At 33.1% G+C, this 27,890-nt stretch overlaps 1 long non-coding RNA gene across 2 annotated transcripts; it reads right to left on the reverse strand.

The window, feature by feature from the left end:
• Positions 1 to 712: 712 nt before the first annotated feature.
• LOC118189332 (uncharacterized) lies at positions 713 to 27,328 on the reverse strand. Of its 2 annotated transcripts, XR_004758250.2 has the most exons (4): positions 27,280 to 27,323; positions 24,062 to 24,358; positions 16,453 to 16,639; positions 713 to 2,686 (listed from the first exon to the last, which is right to left on the reverse strand). It is a non-coding gene; the product is annotated as an uncharacterized LOC118189332 (long non-coding RNA). The 2 variants fall into 2 exon arrangements; XR_004758251.2 differs by lacking the exon at positions 24,062 to 24,358 and having other exon boundaries at positions 27,280 to 27,328.
• Between the last annotated feature and the right edge of the window lie 562 nt (positions 27,329 to 27,890).

The following is a 27,890-nucleotide window of genomic DNA, read 5'->3' on the forward strand; positions in this document are numbered from 1 at the left end:
TTGCTCGGTCTTTACGATCTGTCATTTCTTTATACCCACCGCTTCCTTCTTGACGCTGTGTGAGGCCATGGTTCCCCCATTCCTGCCAACATCATATAATAGTGGCATCGCTCCTGCTCAAATGTTGAGCTATTCGGCGATAAGACCAACCGGCTTCGAGCCCAACTACACGACCTTTCTCAAATTTTGACATCTGTGCATATCGTTCACACACTTGTATGTGAGGCATAATTATTACTGTCTACCAGAGTGCAAGGAATGAAATTAGTGAAGAATTTATGACCTGGAATCGTAATTTCTCTTAAATATCCTGCCAGTTAGCATTGTAGCAACAATCGTTCATTCATTGGCAGCCAAAATGTAAAATTTTGCATTTTCCGGCGAAACCCATATGCATACCAATTTGCTTTATATCTTCTCGGTGCATCGTACTGCCTCTCTCTCTCTCTCTTTTTTTTTTTTGTCTAAGAGTGTAGCAGTCTTTCAAATCACATCCTTTTATACTACTAAAACATTAATTAAGGTATTAATTTAGAAGTAAATTTAAAGAGGAATTCGTTCATGCAAAATTTAATGCTTATGAATTTTAATTGCTTATTATAATTTGGGAGAAAATATTAAATTATTTGCAGAATCATAATTCTTTTAAATATTTAATCAATACAGTTATTTATGTACTATATGCAATGTAGGACATTAATGAAAACAACCATAGTATAAAAATGTTTTTATTAATTACATAATATTTATAAAAATACACATATAATTAAACCATTGTTTACATGACAGATATATTTAGAGATAATTATTCATTTTTTTATCTGACCTCACCAGTGGCCAAGTAGATATGAATGCTGAATGCTGGGACATCGACCCAGAGTTAATACCAGGCAAATGGGCTGGCTGCATGATTGGTTTTCCTCAGGTGAAATGTAAATACAAGCCAGTTTCTCTTAGAATGTCCTCCATGAAGGTATCTCTGCCCTTAGGCAAATAGCTCTCAAGTGCTTTGCCAAATAACATAACCTAACACTTAATCACCTTGTCAAGATCTGTAAAGATATTAGACATTTCTTAAAAGAATCGATACATGGTCCTCACAAGCTATTGGCAATAAAATTATAAAAATGCTTTAACAGGTAGGGATATTCAACACTGAATGCAATATGTAGCAAATTCATTGAACATCTTAGTGAGGTAAGTGATGCAGGAAATTAAGGTGCAATCTACTTTTATGAAGATCTGTTTCAATGAAGACAAAGATCTCGGAGTAAAAATGGCTGCTTTCATTAGGTGAATGGAAATTTATATCCAGTACATTAATTTAAAGAAAAATTTCATTGGTTGTTTATGAGAGTGGGTCAAATGAAAGTAAATTAGAAAAATTAAGTTAGAAAGTTTCAACTTTTGAATGCAAAACAATATGCCGCCCTGGACTGTACAATAGCTGGCACAGCCCGACTGTTAGCTCGAAGCCAAGGGTACGAGTACAACTCCTCCATGAGGCTTGGTTCTGTGTATGTGTGCTGTCTTCTGTCTTTATAGCAAATTAATATTGTTTGCTCCCTGTGGACAATTTTCTCAGTGATCAGTCTATTATATGACCGATAGATTCACAACTCATACTGATACCTGAAAGATTCATATCTAATTTCTACTTATATTTTTGACCTGCCTCTTTACAAAGTCAAACTTTTCTTTACAATTAGTTTATAGATGATTCTTTTTTCAACAGTTTTCAGAGACCTGTTTATTAGAAAAATTGGTTTGAAGACATTAAAAAACTCGATCTTTTAACACTGTTTAAACTTCTGACATTTAAAATGGATTCGAGACACTCTTTAATCCGAAATCTTGTAGGCTGCAAGTTTTACTGAGTCTCATTTCGCTTTTAAATATACTCAGCATAAAGCTAGTAACCCAGTTTATTTTGCTTTTTTAAGATGCTCTATAACATTAGACCTTGAATGCTCATAGCATTATAAACAATCTTGAGATCAGCTTCAATCTTGTTGGTAAACAGCACCTGGGTGTTTTGACAGTACAGGCAGTACAGACAAGTGCAGAGTATCATTGACAAAAATGACAGAAATTAGATTACCTTGCAACACAGAGAAGATTAGCCATTCCAAGAGATGGTTTCAGAGATTGTCAAAGCAGATTCCTTCTACACATATATCTGCAACACTCATTAACATTAAAAAAGAAATAGAATTCGAAACTAAGACAAGATAGCTTTAGTCAGGACTGTCCAGGATGGATAAGGTTTGCCTTAAGCTAGACGGCTTTGCTCCTCTTAAGAAGTGAACAGCTCCTAAGCGTTCACAGTTCATTTAAGCATTGCAGTTCTCTGGCATCATAAGTTTTAATGAATTAGAGCTCCAGTTAAAAGAATGCATATGGGGAAAATACACAGTCAATTCGAGGAAAATGAGGGTGAAGCTTAACTTCTGTATGTCATGTGTACGGTTAGAATATTCTACTGTCTATGAAAATGTATTTTAAATGAATATGGATATTAGATTTATAGAGGTCTGGGACAAAATAATAATGTCAAACAGAAAATATTCAGTGAAACTATGAATTACTTTTGTTGAATATTATGGAGTTTGGGATCACTTGTACTGCTGAAAGGGCAGGGCTTAATTTCAGAAATGAGATGTGTCAGAGCCCTAAGGAAGGTCATCTGAAAGAGGAGCAAAATTAAATAAATAAAATATCTAACAAAATAGTAAAATAAGTAATAATCAAAGTAACTGATTAATCAAAATTCAAGAAAATATAAAAAGGTACATAAAAATTAATAAAATAAAGTATTGGACCTCATCTCCTTTGGGGCTCTGGCAGGAATAGCAGTTTCACTCAAAAACTAAGAAATAGCTCAACTGGGCTCCCACTGAATTTAAGCTTGGAATATATATATGGTGTTCCAGCTAATATATTAGAAACTTCGAGGGGAGGTGTGGTACGCTTAGACGACTCGGTTGCGTCTAGTTAAGAGAGTAGTAGTACCAGTGGATAAGATGAGCAAAGTTTCTCAAGAGTGTGTTAAAGGCACAATATGCAAATTTCTGGATGAAGAGTTGAACTAGCTGCCAGATGAACTCTATGATAAGAAGGAGTCGTGCCGAAATGAAGCTTCCTTTTGCACATACACAGAGAGGCAGCAGGATTGCAGACTACAAGAACTCAGAGAAAGCAGATATGCTTCTAGCATAAGAGGCTGCAGACTAACAATTAAGCCACTCAGAAGTTGTATGCCCAAAGTTATCCGTTGAGGTGAATTCCCACCAAAACTACTATGTTTGCACGCCTACACCAGCAATTATGTGACAGCAGTTCTTTCCAAGGCCACATGTAATTCTGATCGAATGACACATATGCCCACCAACTAGGAAGCTGTGCTCGGTCTGGTAGACATTCCTTCCACTAGAAATACATGAGGAATCACGAACGAAATTGGGATTTCATGTCCATGAAACATCATAAATAATTACATAGAGTATATTAAAAACACTAAAAATGTCCGAAATGATAGGAATTTACCAATTTATTAGGAGACCCTGATTTCAAAATTAAAAATTTCAGAAACAAAGACTTATACAGGAATACAACAAGCACTTTATTTATTATGAAACTTGTAAAATTGTTGTACAGAAATTTCAAAATAATAGTTACAAAAGCTGCCAACAGATGGCACTATATGTTATACAGCTTATATCAATATGCATAAATAACTTGTCCTCTGGAAATAGTCTTTACAATCACATCACAATCTTTTCAAAATGTCCACCGCTCAGGGTACAGAAGTGGTGCAAATAAACAATGAAATTTGCTATGACATCCTGCAGTGTCTCAATGAAAATGATTCAGATGCCACATAGATCAACAATTCAAATTGTCTAGCATGATGCGATAGTTCCAGTAAATAGTGTCTTTCAATGTACTCCACTAAAAGTAGTCACAAGGAGTCAGATCAGGCAAATAGGGCAGCCAACCAATATCTACACAATAAATTTGGAATAATCCAACACTCTTTCTCAAAGTATTCATTAAGAAAGCAAAATATCTGTTCAATGTGAAATGACTGGGCTCCATCTTACTTAAACCAGTCAATGACTGGTCGATCCTCGAACGCTAGCTCTGTGGCGACAAATTGTTCCAAAATTGCAATGTACACTGGTGTGCAAAAATTAAGGACGAGACGGTTTTTTCAATATAACTTTGTACAAAAGCTTTCCAAATCAACACATTTAATACCGTAAGATCCCCAATGCGTAAGGACATGAGTAATGTAAGCAACACTTACTAAAAGAGAAATCAGAGGGATAAAAAGAAGCTTTATTGAAAAAGTAGCATGGAGCGCAATGCGACTGAAGGCCGAAACATCCCTGTGATGGGTGTCCAGCAAGAAACATCCGGTCTTTAATACGGGATATGATCTCCCCTGACTGCTAGGCAGGTTTCACAGCGTCTGCCCATGCTGAGAATGAGGGTGTCAATGAGTTGTTGAGGCATTGCTGCCCATTCCGTCTTGCAGCGCCAATCGAAGTTCCGGAATCGTTACTGGTGGTAAGGTACAAGCTGCCAAGCGTCTGCCTAGAAAATCCCATACATGCTCGATGGGATTGAGATCCGGAGATCGTGCCGGCCAATCCATACGTTCAATATCCTCACTCTCTAAGAGCTGTTCGGCAGCTACTGTGTGATGACATGGTGCATTGTTGTCCATGAAAAGGAACTGCGGACCCATAGCGCCTCTAAAAAGACGCACATATGGAAGAAGAATCTCATTACAATAACGGGTTCCATTGACTGAACCTGCGTCGAAGATGTGAAGGTCTGTACGACTACCAAGCATGATGCCTCCCCAAACGAGAACACCACCACCTCCATACCTGTCCCTTTCAATGATGTTCGAGGGATGATTGCGGCTTCCCCGCTCTCTCCAGATGAGTATGCGATGAGAATCGCTACTCAGACTGAATCTGCTCTCATCTGTAAAGAGTACTTGTCTCCATTCATTGTCTCTCCAATTCCGGTGTTCCCGGCACCACAGAGAACGCCTTCTCCGATGGGCAGGCGTTAGAGGTACACACCGTACAGGGCATCATGTAAACAGACCACACCATGCAGGCTTCTGGCCACGGTAAAACGCGATATCGGTCGTCCAGTCGCCTGTGTTGTGTATCTAGCGATTTCTCCCGCTGTGTGCCGCCTGTTTCTTCTGGCCTGTAAGGCAATATACCGGTCATCTGCGGGTGTGGTTCCTCGTGCACGACCACTACTAAACCCCCGGATAGCTGTTCCTGTAGTTTGAAATTGTCTCCAAAGTCGTGAAACGATGCTGTGAGCATTTCCGAACTCTGCAGCCACACTTGTCACACTGCGGCCTTCCTCCAACTTCCCAATGATTCGACCTCGGGTAAAAGCATCCAGATGTCGTCTAATATTGATTATTCGCCATTTCTCGCTGAGGCAGGAACTCAGTGTGATTTTAACTGCTATACGGCGTGCAATCTCTTTGCCAGAAATACTGATCTTACACCGACAACATGCTTTACACTACTCAGACACTCCCCCATTACGTCTACCTGCATATCTGCGCATGTACTATCGTACATCATCTTACTTAATCTCCTGATTGGTTTTTCTGTCCGCTCTGCCTCTTCGTTCAGCTGATATGCTAATTTTTCAACTTCGTCCTTAATTTTTGCACACCAGTGTAATGTTCACTAGTGATTGTTTCTCGCATGAAAAAAGGCTGATAATGCCTCTATTGCTTAATGCAGCCGAAACAATAACTTTGAGAGAATGCAGTGTTTTCACCTTTTGCAAATGGGGACTTTTCATAACCCCAAAATCGACCATTTCGACTATTTATGAATCCATTCAAGTAGAAGTGTGCTTCATCTGTGAACTAGATCCAGCCAACATCAAATCTTTCATTACCAATCATTCTGAGAATCAGGTTCACAAAAGTCAGCCATTTGTCGCACAGCTCCAATGGGTATGGCTGGTGACCGAAGGATTTTGAACGGAAACATGTCTAGGCTGTTTCTCAGTATTTTCTGCATGCTGGAACACTTCAAATCAATCTCTGCTGCAATGCTTTGGATGGATTTCCTTGGATTTTGCAGAATAATTACAAATACAGTGGTGACATTTTCAGGAGTAACTAATAAATTGCCTGTGACCAATAATTCCCTACCAGATTGTCGTTCAGATGCTGCCTGTTCACTGTGAGATTTTGTGAAGAGCTTGCAAATAATTTTCCCATCGCGTCCTTCGGGAATATTAAATCATGTTTGAAAACTATGCCTGTTGCTATAGGATTGTGCAGTAACTTGTGGTATACCAGTAGTCGAAACACACGTTGTTCAGTGGAATATATGATTTCAACCTCTTTCTTCGGCACACCAACCTCCTATCCCATTTCAGTGTTGGAACTGATCATTCTTACATACGGCACCATTTGTTACCAGCTTTTGTTACTGCTATTTTGAAACTTCTGTATAACATTCTTACAACTTTCACTACAAATATACTGCTTACTGTAGTTCTCTATCGATCTTTGTTTTTGAGATTTTTTAATTTTTAAATCAGGGATTTCCTCTGATGGACACCCTGTATATATGTACTAAAATTATAACCTTCTAAATTATAGGCAAAAGAAAAAATTCAGTGCCAATAAAAAATAAAATTGAATTTATTACAGTTTTAAAATTTTTCTTATATCTTTTCCTATATATAATTGTAAGAGGTAGAAACATTGCAGCGATCTTGCTAAAAAGTTACCAGGAGCTGTAGCTCCACGAAATATTTTAACGCAGTATTACAAAAATAACAACTAAGTAGAAATTTGTCTGGAAAAACAGGAAAAAACTGTAAACACGCGAAAAAACTGCCAAAATTAATGCTGGAAGACTTGCTAATGCACGAAAAAATTAATCTGACCGTTGTGATATGTGAAAAGTTAACTCACATGAAAAATAGATCGTCGGAAAAATATACAAGGAAAGTACATATAAAAAACATAGATTGAAAAAAATGCCAATACATAAAAGTAAAAATTAAAATAAAGACACAAATTGCAACAAAACTAAATACTATAATTATATAGCGGAAAATGGTAAATTAACCCACTCGTACTCTCAATTGGCTTTTCAAGGGAAAAAAACTGATTGTCGAAGTAGGTTAAATACCATTATGCGTTTCGCCAAAACAGACCATTGAAGCTCTTGTTTAATGCGAAAATTTTTTTATAAAAGAACATTTTCCTATATATATGTATGGGTTACACACAATTAAGCTCAGATTGAATCTTCCTAATTTTTTGTTGGAGCTTTAAAAGACTCAGCTGGCCTTTACCTTGCAGCATATCTGCTTTTGAAATTTTGAGCAGCCAAGTTTCAAGAATATGTTTAAAGTGCTCTTCCTCTTCTTCAGAATGATCTTCAGACAATGTATTGCACTCTCACTGAACAGATGAGCCATTCTGTTCATTTCAACTTACTGAAATGCCACTTTAGCTATGACTATTTCCCATTTCTAATTAAATTTTTCAATTAAAAAATGTGAATCAATCTAATTTTCACTTCTCCTGGTTTTAGCAGTTGCAGTAGGCAGAGATGTACAGAATATGAGTTCAAATGTTTCAAACTTTTGAACAAATTTCACTATTATATACATAAAATAATTTATATATATAAATTTTTCATGCACACAGAGGCAATACTCGACTTACAAAAAGTTATACCCTACCATAGTCGAAAGCAAAACTATTTCACCCACGTCAGCATGACGGAAAATATTTACTCCGACAGCTGCAGAGTTATGTAACTCTTCGGATATTAAAAAAGAAACTTGCGTATTTTGTAAAAAAGCACTTATAAGTAGTCAGTGTAGGTATGCTGATAATTTGCCTTATGAAGAGAAAAAGCAAATACTATTAACCCATTAGCCGCTGGTGTTGGGTTGACGCAACGGTCAAAATAAATGCGTATATAACTACCTGAGATATTTTATACCAGCAGATGATTCTGTGTAGGGAATATTATAAAGATTATTTCTGTAAAAAAATATTTGCCTTTAACAATCATTTTGTTAATTCAGAAGTCAAACAACAAAAATCAGCGTTAATTTACAAAAGCGTTAATTTTATTCGGCGTGTTATTGTGTCTTAATCATTTTGTTTATAATAATTAATCTCATACTTTAAGCAAAATTTTCGACCGGGTATTTTTGCTGAAAATATTTAACGAAAGAATCGTCGTCTTTATGAGTGATCTATTTTTAGTCAAGGTCACCGTTTATCAGAACATTACGTCAGTCACATGTTTATATTTGTGTTGGGAAGGAAGGGAAAACAGGTGTTGCGCTAACGCAACATCAGCAGAAAACGGGTAGTCAATCTCCTTTTTCACTCATTCCTTTCGATGTTCTGGTTGTTTTAAAATGCCTAGAACGAGGTATCTCACATTAGAAGAAGCCCTTCAAAGATGTTCTGATGAAGAAACAGATGATGATAATGTTAATAATGACCAGAATGGAACTGATATTGTTGTTGTTCCCCCAGAAATTGCAATGATACTGCTGGGGAAGTTGAAATTCACATAAGAAGTAAGTTTCAGCCTTCTAAAAGCAGTTATAGTCATACTAAAAAGGTTAAAAAGCAGAAGACTGAAATCTTGAAGTGGATAAAAAAGGAACTATTAGTTATGTTTCAGGAAGAACATGAAGAAAGAGACAGAAGAGAAATTATAAAAGACAAAATACAAGGTAAAACTAGTGATTTTCGATTTTCTTTTTGGTTTAGACATTTACTCTCTTCTCGTTGAACAGACAAATATATACGCTGAGGGGGGGGGAAGCCCAGAAGTTATTGCATCTGAAGCCTATATGAGAAGATTTATTGGAATATTATTGCTTACAGGATATCATTCTTTACCTCAAGAAAAAATGTATTGGTCTTTTGATAAGGACATTTCTGTTCCTGTTGTACGAAAATCGATATCACATTTGCAGTACAGGAATAAGAAGCAGAATTTGCATTTGACAATAGTCAAATTGACAATACTGATAAATTATATGAGGTGAGACCATATCTAAACTTACTAAATATCACAACTTTTTACTACTGGAAATATACTCTTTTAGATTTCAGACACAAGAATGCATTATTCCTTTTGAAAACTCCTATTGAGTTAGCCAGATATAGATCAGCAACAGGAAGACCTAGTAAATTCAGCATTCAAAATCCACTGCACGGAGATGGTACACATTTTATCGTAAAGTCCGTTGATAACAAAAGACTTTGTTGTAAAGAGTATCACAGCCAGACTGTTTACAGATGCAAAGTATGTAATGTAGCTTTACATCATGGTTGTAATCAAGCTTTTCATGCTTGAATCTGTCAGTTGAAATAATCTGTATTTGTAAAATAAATATAACGTATATTTTAATAATAAATTAATTACAAGTAAAGTGATTTGTAGATTTATAAAACATTATACAGCTAAAAAGTAATCCTGCGCTCCACTCAAAAGAAACATCACACGAGTACAATCCTACTCACTCAACATCCGTAGTCATATTCCGCTGACGTTGTGCGAACGCAACACTCGCTTTTTCCACAAGTAAGAGCATTTTTTAAAATTTTCAATGTAAATTTATCTTATAAATGCTTAATTTAATATTTGTTATTATTTTCATGAGAAAAGAAACATTCCTTGTAGTTTTGGCGGTTAATGGGTTAAAAAAGGGTGCATGTTTCAGATGTTTAGCAGTAAGAAAACATATTTCTCGATTTTGTAAAATGAAAGTACCACCCTATGAGATTTGTGATAAGGGTCATTTTAAATTAATGTGTACTGAAAATGTAATCCCGTAAATTCGAACCGATCGCACCAGGTTGAGAAGAAACAAATCGAAAGTAAGGACTCCGCTCTATCCAACAAAACAGCTGCTCGTAAAGTTCTCTTGCAAACACTTATTGTTCGTTTTAGGAACAAGAATAAAACTAAACACATGAAGGTACTAATTGACTCAGACAGCAGTAAATCTTACTAGTCAAATTTTGCAATAACGGAAATGGGATATGAATTTATTGGTGAAGAAATTTTAACACATAATTTATTCAGCGGTATAGAAACTACTAAGAGATATTTGATTTGTCTTAGTGACTTTTCAGATAATTATTGATGTAATTTCGAGGTGTTAAATCAAGAACAAATTTGTTCTGAAATTCCAAAAATACCGTGTGGTAAATTTATGAGTGAAATTAAGAAATATAAAATTTTCCTGTCTGATTTGAATGATAAAGTAGATCTGTTGTATCAATTCTCTCCTGACGGGATTCATGCACTCGTAGGGGCTGATGTCGCAGGTAAACTGTACATCAGAAAGATAGAACAGTTAGACTCAGGTCTAGTTTTGATGGAAACGTGGCTTGGATGGACACTAATGGGCAAGACTGATACAATTGAAACTTCATATAGCACAAATAGCATTATGTCGCTACATGTAAACAATGCAACAATTTCAGACTTATGGTGACTTGATACAGTTGGAATTTTGGATCCTGGAGCAAAGGGAAGTCGACAAGAGCTTGAGATGGCAGCTGAAGAACATTTTAACTGAAGTGGGAAATTAGATGTTAATGGAAGGTACATTATAAACCTCCCGTGGATCCAAAGACATCCTCCCTTGCCCACTTGCAAAACAGAGAATTTCTCCGTCCAGTACTTAATTTAATACCTCTTGAAGTGACTGATAAAAGTGACCCCGTTATATCTGTAGCAGAACAAGATTCTATTCCAATGAACCAAAAACTGTTGAAAATCGCCTTTCAGAGACTGCTCCTGACAAGCCAGTACTAGCTCAAAAAATAACTCCTTCTAAGCAAAGAACTGTCAATAACTTTTTCCAGAGACTGTTCCTGAAAAAAGATCTAGATATGGACGATTAATTAAATCTAGAATTAGGGTTTGAGATTTCTCGTTTGAATCTCAAAGGTATGTTAGGATACGTGATTCTTCCACCTATGCGCGCGCATAACGGATTGAACTAATAAGGAAAGATTGCATTAAGTTTTATCATGCGCTCATTGATTTATGATATAATCAATGCTCTATTTTTAGTTAGTTTGTTTTTGAATGTTTTAGAAAATCGATGTGTAGATTTTGATCTTTTGTAATAACCTCTTTGTTATAATTTGTGCACAGATTAAAGTTTTAAAAAGCTGATCCTGTATGTATTTTCGGATATATCTGAATGAAGAACCCGATGATTCAGGTAAGTGCTGTTTTACTTACCTACTGTTGGAGTGCTTTCCGCATTAATTAATATTGTCTATTGAATTGATGCAATAATAACCTCACAATTTATTATGCACTAAACATATGGTTAAACTCTGCCAACTTAGTTAAAATTAAATAATATTCTAAATAGCAACAAATTTACCATATAATGCAGATGAACCAAAACAAAATCATAAAAAAAATTAAGAAAATACACAAATGTTTAATGCTGTGATAAAAAGATGCATGAAACTTACCAAATGAATTCAAATATAAAACATTTAAAATAAATTGGAACAAATATGTTAAAATTGAATAGATTTCTGAAATTTGCTTGTACAAACGAAAAGAAAATGAAACATTGCCTTAAGAATTCTATGAGACAGGAATCTTGATATTGCTAGAAAACACCAGATTCTATATTTGAGGTGAAAGAATCCAGTTTGTATGAAAACTTATTTTGAAGCTCATTACCAATAACAGAAGCATTTTCCTCCCTAAAATTATTGGCAATTTTATCTATATGGCAAAAGAATAAAAAATTCATTTAAAAACTGAATAACATATTACTTCTCATTTAAGCTATAGATAGGTTTTTAAAGTTATTCAAATGCCAAAAATAGTTCGATAAAAAATTATTAAACACACCAACGCAAACTGTTTCTGCAGACGATATTTGTGGTAGCAGGAAACTTTCATTAAAACCAGATTTTAAACGAACAACAGTTTGATATTGAATAAGGAATCAGGAGGGGAAAAAAATGTCACCTCTACCAAAACAAGTGAATAATAAATCTAAATTTAAAAAAAATCCTGTTAAGTTTTAATTACAATTATAATATTTATAATATGTTATACGATAACAGTTTTATGCAATAAGTGACATTACAACACAAATATCTGTTTCCTTAAATTACACATTTATAACTTTGAATAATTATTTTATCCACATAAAATATAAAAATAATGTTTTCACATTTGTATGAAAATGAATAAAAAGTATTGAAAATTTACCTATAACTTAAGATATGTATTGCTGCAAAACAAAGGCTGAATAATATTTGTAAAGAATATCCTATGTCTTGCAAAACCTCCATTCAGAATGTGGAACTTGAATGGCATTCATACTTTAAAAAAAAAATCAATAAGGATAAAAAATTTTCATTCCCTAAAAGATGAATCAATTGTTCAATCTGAACTCTTAAGTTTCACTACTTTCTTCTTTAATTATGCCCACCTAGACTTTTTCGAGCATATGGTGCCTTGTAGTCCAATAAATAAAGGAAATTGCCCCTATAGTTGGAAGAGTCATAAAGAAGTCTGATGAAAGAACATCTTGCAAAGCAGTACAAGAAAAATATGCTGTCTGGTCATTAGAGAAGGAGCACTCAGTTTGGGAAGTCAGCAAGTCCAAATCTAAAAAGCTGAGCCTGTAAGTAATCACGTTGCATCATGAATCTGAAGCAAGCCCTCCTTTTTCTCAGAATAGTGAAAATTTCAAAATTTCTATCCTAACATAAAATAAAAAGCCATGTCTGATAACTCAGTCAAAGAATCTGAACAGAATTAGACAGGCTATTTAGGTTCTTTAGTTCAATGGTCACATACACCATATATAAAAATGCCTTCAGGTGTGTCCTCGTTCTTAGATTGGGTGTCACACTTGTTTCACATAGCCTTTGTGGAAAAAACAGAGAAAAATGAGATTGAACATAAAATAAAAGTAACATGAAGATGTTTTCCTTTACGGAAATAATGTGGATTCTAACTTGTATGTGAATGATTTTAAGGGTTAATAATTTTTTTGTTAAAACTTGCAGAAATTCCGGAAAAATATGAAAAAGATTAAAAAAATTTCAATTGAAGACAACTACAGAGTTCCGTATCCTAGATATCTACCGATTTCCATACCTTATGAGGTTCACTAAAGCAATAAAAATAACATTAAGTGTACAGGAAACTGAAAGGAATGAAAAAAATTCATTCATTATATCTAGGGGTTCATTATAGAGATGTCTGATTGTAACTTAACAGTTTCATTTTTTAGCTAATTTAAGAAGCATCATTTATATGCTTACAATAAACTTTGTTTCTGTAACATATATATATTACAATTTAGAAATTTGGAAAAATTAATAAAGTCGAACAAAATGCTGTGAAATTAATTACATATTCAAAAGTTAATAATCATAAATTAAATCTTTCACAATGTAAAACTTACCAAGAAGAACAGGGAAAAAAAAAACTAAGTCAATACAGCAATATTCATATAATATTGATAATTAACAGTTGAGAATGCCTTGGTCTTTTTCAAGCAGCCAAAAGTTTTCAACAGAGTTCATTTCGGAATTATTCAGGATGTTAATAAAAATTAATTAAAAAATTTAGCAGTCATTAATTTAAAGTATTAATTTTTTAATTAATTTTGATTCACATCCAGATATAATTCAAAAACGTGACGATGTTGAAAATTCATTTGGCTGCTTCTTCTTTCAACTATTATTTATTACTGTATGGATTAGCGATGTATTGTTTCGTTTGTTTCTGCTCCTGTTAATAAGTTTTCTACTATGATGGATTTAATTTGTGTCATGACATTATATATATATATATATGTACATAAGCTAATATGTAAATAAGCTTTATAATTTAATTTAGTAGTAGCCTCTTAACTCCTCTTTTTTAATTCAGTTATTTCCTCTTTATTCTAAAAAATTTTATAACGTCTTCGGATTGCATCATTTCTAGATCAATCCATCTTGCATGCCTTGCGTAGCACTGTGACTCTCAAAATTTTGAGAACTAAAACTTTTCTAACCTAAACCAAAACCTCTCTTGGCGAGCTTCCCTGTTGGATAATTGCATACTTTCAGCTTGGATCTGCTTGGATGCAATTTTGTCATGCTTCACTCATAATATAAATGTTCAGTTAGAGTACACTGAAGGATACCCCTTTTATTATCGCAAAGTTGTTGTTTCATTTATCACCAAGTTGTTGTTTTATTTATGGTAACCTGAGTGTCATGCTCACTTCCTATTGCAATAATATAAATGTTCAGTTAGAGTACACTGAAGGATACCCCTTTTATTATTGCAAAGTTGTTGTTTCATTTATCATTAAGTTGTTGTTTTATTTATGGTAACCTGAGTAGTTGAATGTTATGGAAACCCTATTATGATGTAATTGGTTGCCTTGATTGCAGTAAATTTTGAATTATGGGATGTTTTGTAAGGGCTGGCAATGTGCATTGGTAACGAAGTACATTGCTTGTTTTGTTGTTTAGACAGTAGAATGACTGAATGTAGTAAGATTAATTTGAAGCTTCTGTATGATTTGGAACAAAAAGGGAAAAGAGTATTAATTGACTGGTGTATAAATGAAGGTTTACTTAGTAGCCATTTTCCGGACAGTCCGGAACTTTGAAGGATACTTTTTACTCTTATTTATGTGGCAACGCCGATATATGGATTCAAGTTCAGGTAATTTTAGGTAGTTTTTGGATGCTATTGAGAAATTATGTGTGCCACATACTGAAGATGAAGAAATGCCTAAATAAGGTAAGTGGATATTTGCTTTGTGTAGTGCTTAGATGAATAAGAGGTTTTTCCTTTTTTATGTTATTTTATTGTTTGGTTAAAAATGTAGTAAAACAATGAGAAAGTACATGGATACCGAGTTTGTATAATTCTTTGACTTGCTATTTTGTCTTTGTGTAGCGGCAATTTTTTGGAGCTATACAAAGCCAAAATAACAAGTCAAAGAATTGCACAAACTCAGTATCCATATACCACCAAAAATCGCCAAGGGGTACCCATAAAAATACTTTTACCAAATGTTCTGGAAACAGGCACGATTAGAGTGCCAAGTAAATTGTGGCCACAAATGTCAATTTAAAAAAAAAAAATGGAATATAATTTGCCTTGACTGCCAAGCTTCTTAGATTATTAGCATACTACACAATCAGAATTCTTCAATATGGACCTACTAAGTGTAAATCTGTTTTTATTACATGTATGTATATGCATTTTTGGGTACACTTTCATATCTGTGAATTTAGACAGATGCTGAAACTGAATTTGTTTATATTCATAGCAAAATTATTTAGAAGGAAAGACAATGAAAAGAGAAAGAAAGAGAAAATTAAATTACAAAAATGAATCTACATCATAAAAACAATGTAACAAAACAGTTTGGTGACAAATGAATAAATTCAAGAGAGGAGAAAATTCGCTCTAATTCTGCTGAACTTTAATTCCCCTTACACTATATAATTTCATCAGAAATAACATTCATTTGCATCAAACAAGACTTTATGTATTATAAATAGCATCAGAATTAAGTCAAATTTCAGAAAAGATGTACTTTTAATAGGTTTAGCATGTTTCCTTGGTAGTGCAGAAAATCAGCTAGAAGAAATGATTTTTTTTTTTTACTTATTTAACAATAATATGTTTGTTAATTTATTAATATGCGATTCTACTATACTACTACTAATACTACTTACTATAGAAGTAATGAAAATATTTAAATTGACTACTAATCAATTTAAATATTTTCATTATATGTATTTCTAGCTACATTTGTGTAACTTTTTTTGATAATAAGTAAGTGCGAATAGGTACACCTTTAATTTCCTATGAGATCTTGCTTTCACATGTGTGAGTTTGGATAGATTTCAAAACTAACTTTCAGGTAATAATAGCAATAAAAATAGAAAATCAACATCTATCAAGAAAGAACATGAAATTGAATGAATTATAAAAAAAAAAAAAAAAAAAAAAAAAAAAAAAAAAAAAAAAAAAACTGAACTCGCATCATGATACATGGTGTAACATACTGTAAATAAATAACAATTATTTCACAATTTCATTGATTTTTTTTAAGGAATGTTATTTAATTTGCATTTTATAGCAGAAATAATAAAACATTTAGTTTCAAGTAAGTTACATTGCTATTAGCAAATTCTCCCCCTTTGGCAGTCCAATGGGGGGTGTTATCATTATTTATTTCTTCTAGTTTGTTCAAGTTTCTCCAATTGTCTGGATGAAACCTAATCCAGACAAACACTGTAATAAATAAAATAACAAATTATGAACTTCACAAACAGAATATTTTACTATTATAAATAAAGATTTCAATCCTTTCACTTACCTTTCAAAATTGTTACTAACATAGTATAAGAAAGTTTTCTGTTTTAGGCTCCGATTTTTTTGTATCAGTTTTGAAGGCTCGTTGGCCTCCTTTGAATTATTATCATCGTATACTGTACTGCAGTGGTGTCAAACCCAAACTATACATGGACCAAATGCATGATCTGAAAGCAGTTGATGGGCTAAAACTAAAAAAAAAAAAAAAAAAAAAAAAATTAGCATAAGTAAATAACACATTTCAAATTTTACTTACTGAGCATGCATAAACAGTAAAAACAGCACAACAGTTCATGTTTATCTGACTATGGTAAAGCACATAAATACTATCGTGAAGGAGAGGGATGCCTTCGTGGAAAACTTTTTAAGGAAAACGAGCTCATATCTGTGCTACACATGAGAAAAGCCATAAAAACACCCATGCAGCCAGTCAATTTGCCTGGAATTGAACTACCAGTGTTCAGCGACTTTACGACTCAGCTGGTGAGGAAAAAGCACTAAGGACAAAATTTAAAATTATATGTTTATTTTCTATCTGAAGCCTAAAAGATTAATATCTGCAAGAAATTTCAGTACTACTTAGTTTTCACGGCCTCGCGATAAATTGCCAAATTATGTAAACTGAGTGAAATCATAACAGTCTTCAGTTTAAACATTTATGTAAAACATTTTTACTTTTACCTTCACTTTTGACTTCTAGTTGCGGAATCTGACGAGCATGCGATATCATACTAATATTTTTCAATTTAAATATTTATGTAAAAGATAATACTTTCACTTTCGATTTCTGAATCTGATGAACAGCGTAATACCGTAGTAGTCTTTTTTTTTTCCAATGTAAACACTGTAAAAAACAGTTGACAATTTTTTAATTTGCCAAGAAATGAGGAAGACCCTGTATCGTTTTACTGGGAAAAAGATATATTGCATTGCAATCGAATATGCATAAGTGGCCATAAAATGAAATTATATGTAAAAGAAAGTATTTGGGGGTATAATATGAAAAGTTGTGAACAAAAAATGAGCAATCGATCTGACAACTAAGTTTAGTGGTTCCAGAATAGCATTACTAACAGTGTTGCATTTCATTTACCATTAGAAACAGGAACTAATGTCGCTAGTGGTGCGATAAACAACTCAATATGTCTCAAAATACCATGATTGATTGGAACAATTTTATGAGAGAGATTTGTTCACTAGATTTACTTCGACAACCTAAAGGACAAATAAATAGGCCCCCCAAAAAAATGGTTGAAATTGACAAGTTTTTTCATGCGGCAACAGAAAAAGCATGCACAGGGACCAACAGTTGATATTCGGCGGGTTATGCCATGAAAGTGGCAAGTGCGTTCTTGTTCAGGTTCCAAATTTTGAAGCAAGCGCACTGATATCAATGACTGAGCTGTAACCTCAGAAATAAGAAATATGAAATGAAATGATATCAACGACTGTAGATCATGCACTGGAAGCATCAACAATATATTCAGATTGTTGGGGAACCTATAAAATACGCGAGCTTGAAAAGAATAGTTACAGACATTTAATGGATAATTAGAAATTTAATTTTGTCGATTTAACAAAGGATGCTCACACCCAAAATATGAAAAGAATGTAGGGCTCTATTAAATGGCAAAACAAAAAGCAAAGGGGTACGGCTAGACATCATCTAGAGCCATATCTTTTGGAATTCATGTAGTGGAAATCCTCTAGGAAAGATAAGCCTTTTGATTCCATAAGAAAAGTAATCATGAAGATATGGCAGCGAAAACATATATGCGAGTAGTTTAAATTTGGTGATAATCTTGGCGCCGTTTAGATAATGGGGGCCATGAAAACCGAGAAGTACCAATAATTAAGAACTACCTCAGTGTTCAATGACTTTTACCACTACTGCTGGTGGGCAAATAGTACTAAGGAAAAAATTCATATTATTTATTTTCTACATGAAGTCTAAAGGTATGCACCAAAATTTCTTTTGTTTATACTTTGGAAATCAAACAAATTGACAGCTAAATAATTTTAGACAGGCATTTATTTCAGGTAATTCCAATATGTTGAATTAACCATTGAATAATTTACTTTTAACCTTAATTGAAAATTTCAGAATGCGGAAGCAAAGAACGTCAATACATATTCTTTGGCTGAAGCACCATCAGCTCTCGGCTGACAAACTAAATTTATTGACTGTAGCAATGTGAGAAACTTTCCCATCTTTTCCTAGTTACATGGCCTGGCATATAAGCATACAATAACAAATCCCAAACATACTCATTTTATTTTTTTTCCTTCAATAGCAATTATACACATACCCTCAACCCATATTTTTATATCTCTATAATTATATAAACATCGTATATGCAACAAATACATAATTGCAATGTATTCGTAAGACACATAAAATTGCTTCAGCAGGCCACATACACCCTGCGAGTTTGAGACTGAATTAAAAAAAAAGGTTATTTTCCCTCTTGCTAAAATCCTTTGTTAATACCAAGATCTGACAATTTGCTATATGTTGCAGTTGCAGAATTAATTCAGCATCCTTTCTAGTCTATAAATACTAACATTTACGAGATAGATATTAAAAAACAAAAAATTATGACAGTATATAAAAATCAGGCTGATTTTGTGTGAGGGAAATGAGAGATCATGAGATATGTCATGTGACATTAATGGATGAATCAATGTTCTTTAATCGGAAAAGGGTGTAAATTTTTAAAAATATCTGCTGTACAGCATTAGTTTCATTCTATGTTCTGTGAAACAGCGTTGTTTAATATTTGGATCCCATGGCCCTATTAAAGTAAATCCAAAATTTTTATTCCGTTTATGTGTAATTGAAAAGAATTGCTTAATTGCGGATAAATATGAATTTCCAACATGTGGGTATGAAATGAGATTGTGTGAAAGGAAGGATATTACAGATAGTTTGAATGGCGTTAGATAAGTTTGAATGGCGGTGCAAGAAATCTGGTGAAAATGGACATTTTGTGATCCGCCATGCACTCAAGTTTCTGTAGAAGATAAGGTAAGTTAGTATTTTTAATTATTTGAGGATATTATTTTTATGCATTGTTCTAAATGTAAGTAGTAAATTTAATATGGTATTATTGGAAAATTGTTATTAGCAATGATTTAGTTTAAAGTAATTAGGATTGTAAGCTAATTTTTATTAATTTAATGTATGTGCTTATTTATATTTTAAGTAGTGTTTTTTAATTTAATTATATTTTAATTTAATGATCATGATTTTGAGAGTTAATGTTTGTAGTATTTTGGAATACATTTGAGTAGAAGTAAATGTGCATGGAAAGAATTTAAGTATTTGACACTAAGTATTTGGAACCATTTTTAATGTTTGCATTAGAAATTGGTAGGTGAGGTTTATAATAGATAATTTAGAGGGAAAAGTTTTTGGATATTTTATTTATTTTATATGTGCAAATGTTCATCCTTGGAAAGGGTATATACTTTTTCACGATCAGGTAATTTCATATATGTCCTTTTTACCGAATTTAAAGATTCACAAAATTTTCATGCATTTTCGTGAAATTTTTCGAATTTATGAGAAAAAAGCAGTGTACATGGATATAGTGAACAGTGTGCGCAATGCCAGTTTTGTGCAATTCTGGGATTTTTTTTTAAGTAAAAATAAGTCGACATGTACATGGTTTAATTATATTTTAATTAAATGATAGTTATTTTGTGAATTATATGTTTGTAGCAATTTGGTATACGTTTGAGTGGAAGTAAACGTGCATGGAAATAATTTAAATATTTGACACTAAGTATTTGTAACCATTTTTAATGTTTTGCTATGCATTCGTTGGTGACGTTTATAATAGATAATTTAGAGGTAAAAGTTTTTGGATATTTTATTTATATTATTCGTGGAAATGTTCGTCCTTGGATAGGGTATATAATTTTTCGCAATCAGGTAATTTCATATATGTGTTTTTTACCGAGTTTAAAGATTCACAAAATTTTCCTGCATTTTCGTGCAAATTTTTGTAATTTATGAGAAAATAGCAGTTTAGATGGATAAAGTCAAGAGTGTGCGCAATGCCATTTTTGTGCAATTCTGGGATGTTTTTTTAAGTAAAAATAAGTCGACGTGTACATGGTTACTGTGTATGTGCGATTTTGAAAAACGCGGCAAGGAGTTTGCGATTCTGCACTTTTTCCCAATTTTGCAGTTAATATTTGTCATGATTAAGCAGTTTTGTTCCATAAAATTTCTAGCATAAGTGTAATTCGGCTAGTAGATTGTTGAAAAAAGTGTTGAGTAAATAAAAAGAAAAGAAACATGTCCTTACTTCGTGAAGACAAAATGGCAGCGAAAAAAAAAAAAAAAAACAGAGGTTTGCTGTAGCAGAGTTGGTCGCCAAAAAATCGCCAAGTTACCATAATCCAAAGATCAACCAAAAATCATATTTTGTCTTAGACGACAAACAATTTTTATTTAAATTCTTCTGTTTGAAATTGAATTGAAACAGAAAGAAGTTTCATTTACAGATGGTAAACTATTTAGAAATACAAAAGTTTTGAAATCTAGCAAAAATTTACATTAAAAGCAGGGAATGAAAATATTCAAGAAAGTTTATATTTTAACGTACTAATATAAGTAAACAATCAAACTATTCAGTACTGCAAGAGACAATGAAAATCGTTTAACATGAAAGAGGGGACTGAAATACTTTTTCGTTTTAAAGGATATTACAAAAAAAAAAAGTCAACAAAATTAAGATTATTAGAGTATGTTTTATTTACGCAGATATGTATATATGCATATATTTTATAAAAATCAATGAAACGAAAACATCCACAAGAACTTAATATAAAATTTTCAACTTTTTAGAAAAATAAAACATTTATTGAGGTTTTGGAAAATAATCTGACATTTTTCTTTGCATTGTCTTTTTTTAGCATAAAATAGTCCACAAATTATTTGATGTCATTCACTTTGTTATTCATTCACTATTGGAATGTACGTCTAAATAACTGCACATACTTTTCATGTTGTTCCTCATTTCAGATGATGTGGGAACAGGAGCTACATTACTCATTTACTCATTTCATTTGCATCATCTGAATCTGCATCAATGATATTTTTTGAACTTTGGACAAACTCCAAAATGTCTTTGTCTGCCATAACTGGGGCTGTACACACATTATCATTATCTACCGCAACGAATTCTTCCGATGATACAGTAGGACAGTCCAATAATACAGAAACTTTCTCAAACATTTCATTAGAAAGTTTTGGCTCAGTTTCAATATTCCCCTTCTCCATTTCTTTTGGCGTGAACGAAATTCACAGATTTTTACACACACTACGATGTACTCCTGATCGAATTCCAAAGCCAAAATGATGAGAGATAAGATGTTCTTGTGTGGCGCTTGTAGGGATGGAGGGTGAAAGTAGCTTAAACAAAATTGGTTCATGTCACAGGCTAATTCCGAAGGTATTTCAAAGCCAAGTTAGCCTCCTTTCTACAAAACACGTCTCTTTCATTTCCCACATCTCTTAAATCTCACTGGCAAAGCTGGCGTTTTCCATATTTTGTTCCCTCCCAGAAGGGAATATCTTTTCGTGTTAGGCGATTTTCGTTTCGTGTTAAAAGGAAAAAATGCAAGAAAATACATAGTAGTTTATCAGGACCATTGTATCAGGTTGTCCAGAAAATAATGCAGGTTTTTGCAATTTTTTATCTTTCCTGTACATTTTTAGCAACAAAAATATTTTGAATTACATTGGTTTATATATCATTTTGAAGCTCTATATTTCTATAATAATTTTGGAACAAAATTATTTTCAAAAATAGTTACTAGGTGTTTTTGTTTAAATGTCAAATGGGATTTTCTGCAAAGTTACTTTTATGAGTACAAGCTAGGCAACAGTGCAGCACAAACTGCTCAAAAAATCAACGAAGTATAGGGTGAGAAAAGTGTTAACGAATCTACAGTTCAACGGTGATATCAAAAGTTTCGTCGTGGAGAATTTGACCTGGAAGATCAAGAGCATTGTGGACGCTCTTCAGCTGTTGATGATGATGATTTGAAGACTTTAATTGAAACAAACCCGTGCATAACTGTTCGAGAGCTTGGCGTAAGCAAAACGATTTCTGATCACTTGACTCGTATAGGAAAGTCAAAGAAGCTCGATAAGTGGGTGCCTTACATATTGAGTGAAAATAATTAAAAAAAAAAAAAAAAAATTGCCATTCCAAAATGTTGTCTGCTCTTCTTCTCCACAACAAAAATGACCTTTTTCTAGATCGAATTGTTATGCGCGATGAAAAGTGGATTTTCTCCAACAACTGGCGACATTCAGCTCAGTGGTTGGACCTCAGTCAGACACCACAACACTTTCCAAAGCCAAATTTGTACCAAAAGAAAATTATGGTGACTGTTTGGTGGTCTGAGGCCAGTCTCTTCCACCACAGCTTCCTAAATCTGGACGAAATGATTACGGAAAATAAGTACTGTCAGCAAATCAATGAAATGCACCAAAAATTGAAAAGCATGTGCTCGGCATTGGTTAACAAAGTGGCCAGTTCTTCATGACGATGCTCTGCCGCACGTCATGCAACTGACCCTACAGAAATTGGACGAATTGGGATACAAGATTACCTCTTTCCCCATATTTGCCTGACTTCTTGCCGACCGATTACCACTTTTTCAAATATCTGGATAACATTATGCAGAAGAAATGCTTCAGAAACCAAGACAAAGTCAAAAACGCCTTTGAAAACTTTATCTCGTCCAGAATTTTATTCTACAGTCATAAATAAACTCATATCTCACTGGCAAAAATACATTCATTTGGCTGGTGCTTATTTTGATTAATAAAATTGTTTCTGAGTTGAGTTAAAGATATAGGTTAAAAGCCTGCATTATTTTCTGGACAACCTAATAGTATTTCGTGTTAACTGATATTTCGTCTTGCACGTTTTCGGGTTAAACCTTTTTCACAGTATATCTCAACCAGTGAAATCAAAAGCTATATATTATGCACTGAAATTAAAACAGGGAAGAGAAGTGTTTATTCCCCCCACCACCACCACCACAAACGAGCATCCAGCCGCCTTAAGCTTGGCCACTACTAAGGTCAGCAGTGGTGGCCACTTTCATGTGGAAGCGCCTAATAGATGGACCACCATTACCTCCTGTGAAGGGACGGATAATTACAGACATGCCTTCGGCGGGATTCAAACCCGGGCTTTTCGGTATCGCAGTAGGCTCCCCTAACTACTAATTAACGTAAAAAAACTCTCCTAAGAAACAGCATTTACACTACTATTTATTTAACCGAGAAAAACAATCTTTAATTTAAGTTATAATTTTTTCTATTTTTGAACACAACAAATTTACACGTTTAATGAAATTCCTTTTTATACCAGCATCAAAAACACACAAAAATACAACTATACACAACTGATGAAGGCTAATTATCAAATACACTGCAAAGGGATAAAAGCATAGATACCATCTTAAAATTAAATATGTAAATATTAAAACATTAATTTTATTATTCAAAATTTTAAAATTACTTATTAGTTGTGTTAATGACAAAATACTCAGTGAAAACTGACTTAAAATTGTGTACCTACCTTCAATAATCTTCCTCTTTAGTAGCCATTTTAAACTAAGCTTCAATTGCAACTTTTTTTTCTTTGGCTGGATAGCTTGCAAGACCACATTAAAAGTCCCAACATCCAATCATTTAAAATATTGAAAAATCCTACACCCTTTTCACCGATATTCCTGCTTTAAGATGGGGTTTTTGAGAGGTTCGAAGGTGAAGGGTCTTTAGGGATCAGATTATATGGTCCTTCATTTAAGAGTTTAGTCACACCATCAATGTAAGTTTTCTTGTCCATGACGACTATTTGGCCACCTTGGTCGACCTTTGAAATGATAATGTCCAGGTTAAAATGAGTTAGTGCATTCTAGTACTTTCTCTGGCATTTAAATTTGGTTTCAAAGGATTCGTGTTGAATTTCACGTTATGGACAATAAGATGCTTAAACATTTCTTTCGGTGTATCTGAAACTTTACTGAATTTGAAAGCTCTTTTAATAGGAGCCAAAGTCTTTGGAATCGAAAGTTTTAAGGTTTGTGAGAATTTAAAATTTATTTCAGAATTCTCTCTTGTTCTTCTGATAAACTAACACTAGACTGTGAAAGAAGGTTGTAGAATTTAAATGCAAGGGTGTTTTTATGGCAGTTAACTTCATTCTCAGTTCTGGACCAGGACTTTTGTTCAATGGTAGTGAATTTTGAATACGAATTAGCAAGTTCCAAATGAAGCTTATATAGCTCATGTTCAATTTTGGATAACTGTTGATGTTTATCTCTTATGATGGACCAAAGCAAGGCTAGTTTGCAGTTTAAGAGAATTTTTGAAACATGATTGGAAGATTTTTGATTAGATTTATACTGAATGAAATTCGTAATCAATTTTTTACATTTGCACTTTAGTAAAAAGCCAAGGTGATTCAGAAATTTCTGTCGTTTCAGCTATAATTGAATTTGTGAAGCAATTAGCGGATGAAGGCATGATAAACAATGAAGAAAATAAAACTAACTTAACTAAACAGCAGTAAAGCTCAAAACAATGGAACAATTTCATACTAAAAATTAATACGAAACAAAATATTTACAGGCGAAAAGTGACTTTTGCAGTTTTCTGTCTTTGCATACAATAGCTTGAAATCATGTTTTCATCACAAACTCTATATTAGTTTTTAAATAATGAAGCTTGCAAAAAATATCACGCCTAAAAAATGCAGATGATTGATTTTTTAGGACTTAGCCACTCAATGCTACTCAGTATCATTTTCTTCAATGGCCAGACAGCCCAGGATGGGCCCTTGCTTTCCTCAGAATCGAATTCCAAGCTCTTCTATCCTTGGCCATGGATATCCAGTTAGTTATTTTTAAAATTCTCAAGTATGTTTCCAAACAGTTGAGCTACCCAAGTTTAGGTCTCCCTCTTTTTCGCGTGCCAAATGGTCTGGCCGAGAATTTTTTTTACTTACTTGATTTTCATCCATTCTGCACAGGTGTCCTGCTCATTTTAATTCTCTGTATCCTTATATATTTTACTATATCTAGTTCTTTAAAAGATTTATAGAATTCAGAGTTAGTTCTTCTTCTCCAGATATTGTTACATTTTATACCACCAAAAACACTTCTCAAAATTTTTCTTTCAAAGACAGAAATGATACTTTTAGCTTTTTCTGTCATTGCCCAGGTTTCAGCAGAGTATGTAAGAATGGGTCTGATTAAGCTTTTGTAAATTAGAATCTTCGTTTTTCTGTTAGTGAAGTTAAACTTCAAGTATTTTTTGGAGCCCGAAAAAACATTGGTTATCTGTGACACTATATTGGTTAGCATCTGTGATCTCAGGCATTAAATCATTTAGAGTATTAACTTCCGATTCCTAAATATTTAAATTTGCTAACAGTTTCAAATCTGTAATTCCCAATTCCAAAATAGGGGTTGCTGTTATTACCACAAGGCATGTACTTAGTTTTATTTTGGCTGATTGCTAGATGCAGCTTCTAGAGGTGTAAAAGCCTGTCTAAGTGATTCAGGAGTGCATGTGACTATGTCAATATCGCAGCAAACGTGAAAATCTGAACAGACTTGTTAAAGATAGTTCCACGTGTATTAATGTTGGGAGTCTTTTATGATTTTTTGAAAGGCTAGGTTGAAAAGCAAGCAGGCCAGTGCATCACCCTGTTCGAGCCCATTTGAAAGAACAACAGGCTCTGAGAGATTATTCTGAATTTTAACCCTAAGTTTTGTCTCAGTAAGAGTAATGGTGAGAAAATTTATAAGCTTTTCAGGTATTGCAAATTCTCTTATTGCTTTAATTAAATATTTTCTGTTTACTGAATCAGTATCATTTTAGGGAAGCAAAATTTTACAGCATTAAAAAAAAGATTTAATTATAAGAAACATTATTTATTGCTTTTAAATTGCTAAGCATGTTAATATATTTATAATTGGAAAAATAAATTAAAGATTGTATGCGAGATAAAGTAATATAGATGATAAATAACATAACAACATACTTTAACAACTAAAAAATTTAGCATGCCTTTTTCTAAAGATACTTTTAAAGGCAAAAATATTATCACAGATTATTATGACAGTAATTAATAATTCAACTGACAATTCATAGAAAAGATTATTTAAAGCCTTTAATTAAGATAAACTATATTCAATTTAACAAATTATCGTATATCTCTGAGATGAAGTAAGTTTACTTTATGACAAATATCATAGACAACTGTTGGCTAGTTGTCATACTGTGGACAATAAATATAATTCTTCTCTTTAAACGCTGTCCAGACAGTTTTAGAACTCATTAAACATGTAGGAAAAATTGCATTTCATACTATAAAAATAACAAAGAAAATATAAATAAAAAAATAAATTCCTAGCTCATTTAAAGAACATTATTAGCAATCATTTACATTAAAACATACTCTCAACTACACTTCCTTTAATTACTTATATACTAAAAAATGATACTCATTTGCTAACGAAAAGTTATTCTCTGACTTCAGACAAAAACAAAGAAGCATATATTACGGTTACTACCGAAAAATAACCACTATTATTCTATTACAGTTATAATCGAAACAGGAAAGCAATGCAAACATTATCATCTTTTTTTTTTTTAAGCACTTCCACATATGCAAATTCTGCTACCGAAAAATTTCTTTTGAAAGAAAACGTCATAAATAAATTAACTTTCTTCTAAGTAAATTTAAAATAAGACCGTGCGCATATAAGTTGTCAAGATGCATCATACCTATTAATCCAAACGACTGAAGCCGCCATTACTTTGAATCGCCGATACCAGGCAAAACACTCGATACATTTAAAAGTTATAAATACAACTGCCGAAATAATTTTAGTTAAACTAATAAAAGACTGCAGTATTAAAAAAAAGAACAAGAAATGAATTAAATGTAAATTAAAACGGCAATTTAAGTAAGAATCATATTATTTACTTATCGATATATTTTTCCTGGTAATGAGTCAGTCATTGGAGGAATCAGGATAACGTCACCGTGTTTGTTAAGTGTTTGCCATTCGTTATATATTGGCGCCAAGTAACTGTCACAACGTGTGTATTGCTGGGAAGCCACTTAAAGCGAAGCAGGTGAGTTTTTAAAACGGTGTTTTATGAAGACAGTTTTCCCGCTATAACAGAAAAATGCTGTCATTTTCCCTTATTTAAGGACTGAATGATAGATTTTAAGTATTGCCTGTAAACGTTGCTTTAAAATTACGGTTCTTCTTCCTATTAACATAATCATTGTTTACTTCTGGAAATGAATGCAGACACATCTTCGAATTAAAGATAAGTCCATGCTTATCTTTAATTCGAAGTTCAATGTGGTATACAATTAATAGGAA

This window comes from Stegodyphus dumicola, chromosome 12, assembly GCF_044657685.1.
Source record: "Stegodyphus dumicola isolate Sdum_Otavi_A_Nest chromosome 12, ASM4465768v1".
In the NCBI taxonomy this organism is placed as follows: Eukaryota; Metazoa; Arthropoda; class Arachnida; order Araneae; family Eresidae; genus Stegodyphus; species Stegodyphus dumicola.